Below are 1958 nucleotides of genomic sequence, written 5' to 3'. Positions count from 1 at the left end.
TGAAACCTGTCTCCACTGAAAAAAAAATACAAAAAATTAGCTGGATATGGTGGCAGGTGCCTGTGGTCCCAGCTACTTGGGAGGCTGAGGCAGGAAAATGGCGTGAACCCGGGAGGCAGAGCTTGCAGTGAGCCAGTGAGCCAAGATCGCACCACTGCACTCCAGCCTGGGTGACAGAGCGAGTCTCCGTCTCAAAAAAAAAAAAAAAAAAAAAAGAAAAAAGAAAAAACTGTAGGTAGAGGATGGGGATGGGGCAACTTTCTTGATGAAAAGATTCACATGAAGTTTCTTTCGAATAAAATGTACTCCTTCTGTACAACAATTCCATGGATTTTCCTGAACATATTTAGCAACATGATATACCTAGTAATATTTTTTCCTCCAGTGGAATTTTAAATCTTGAAAATTGCTCTTACCAAGGAAGTAGGGGTGACTTTTTGTTAAAGCAACTTGTCAGTGGTAACCAGATGCCCTACTAAAGTGCAGATTGCAGTGGGAGATTGAGAAGCAAGACAATGAAGACTATTGTTGCCTTGATAGTTTATTCTTGCCCCCTACATTGTTGGCTTTGTCAGTTGAAAGATGTACACTTAGTTTTCTTTTTGTTATTGTTGTTCATGTTTTTTATTAACTCATACACAATCACTTGTCTTCTGGTTTGTTGAGGTGATAAGTCAGACACCCTGTGCCACAATAATGTGTCAAAGTGGCTGGCCATAAAAACTCTAGGACCACATTCATCTGAAGGACACTCCCGACAGAGGTGACTAATTTTGCCATTGTCATCCATCCTATAGTATTTCAGGACAGCCAGCTTCACCTTCTTTCTTTTATGCTTATTGTTCTTGGGAGGAGTGTAAGACTTCTTCCTTTTCTTAGAGCCACTACAAAGTCTCAACATGAGATGAAGAGTAGACTCCCTTTGGATGTTGTAGTTAGACAAAGGATGCCCATTTTTATTAGTGTTTTCATGCTGCTGACAAAGACATACCTGAGACTGGGTAATTTGTAAAGAAAAAGAGGTGTAAAGGACTCACAGTTCCACATGGCTGAGGAGGCCTCACAATCATGGTGGAAGGTGAAAGGCACGTCTTACATGGTGGCAGGCAAGAGAGAATGAGAGCCAAGTGAAAGTGGAAACCCCTTATAAAACCATCAGATCTCATGAGACTTACGCACTACCACGAGAATAGTATGGGGGAAACTACCACCATGATTCAGTTATCTCCCACCGGGTCCCTCCTACAGCAAATGGGAATTATGGGAGCTACAATTCAAGATGAGATTTGGGCGGGGACACAGAGCCAAACCATACCATCCATCTTCCAGTTGCTTGCCAGCAAAGATACGTCTTTGCTAACCAGGAAGATTTCCTTCCTTATCCTGGATCTTGACCTTTACATTTTCTGTTGTATCTGAAGGTTCAACCTCCAGGGTGATGGTCTTCTCTGTAAGAGTTTTTATAAAAATCTGCATTTTGATGGTGGTTCCACTGCAGATGGTGTATCGAAAAGCTTGTTTTCCTGCTTATAAACTGTTCATTTCATAAAGTAAAGCAAATAAAATGAAGTTTAAAAAGTACCCCTGAAGGTTATGAAAAATCCAATGTAATGTCAAAGTCTTTTATTCCTATTTAAATAAGAAGTAAGGATTGCTTTTTACAACCCTGAGAATGTGATTAGTGTCAGTGAAGTGATACCTTTATTATATGAGTCATAATTCTTGGTACTGTTTATCGTGACAGACCAATAATTACTTAAAATTCCACCAACCTCTTTCTAGCTGTGACTCCACAAATGTGATTTTGGATTCTAAGTCATTTAACTTTTGAAGGGGAGGTGACATTCTAGTAATGTCATTATGGCTACATTTCTTCATTTGAAACTTAGGTTTGTGTGTGGGTGTTAACAATATTTGATATCCTATAAATAGTTTTAAATCTGGGTTTTCTTTATTAA

At 39.4% G+C, this 1958-nt stretch overlaps 1 pseudogene; it reads right to left on the bottom strand.

Annotated features, from left to right (window-relative positions):
* Positions 1 to 642: 642 nt before the first annotated feature.
* LOC129487266 (ubiquitin-ribosomal protein eS31 fusion protein-like) lies at positions 643 to 1476 on the bottom strand (annotated as a pseudogene).
* Between the last annotated feature and the right edge of the window lie 482 nt (positions 1477 to 1958).

The sequence above is a fragment of the Symphalangus syndactylus genome, chromosome 8 (assembly GCF_028878055.3).
Source record: "Symphalangus syndactylus isolate Jambi chromosome 8, NHGRI_mSymSyn1-v2.1_pri, whole genome shotgun sequence".
Lineage (NCBI taxonomy): Eukaryota > Metazoa > Chordata > Mammalia > Primates > Hylobatidae > Symphalangus > Symphalangus syndactylus.
The sequence above is the reverse complement of the archived record's forward strand: the minus strand, read 5'-3'. Positions and strand labels throughout refer to the sequence as shown.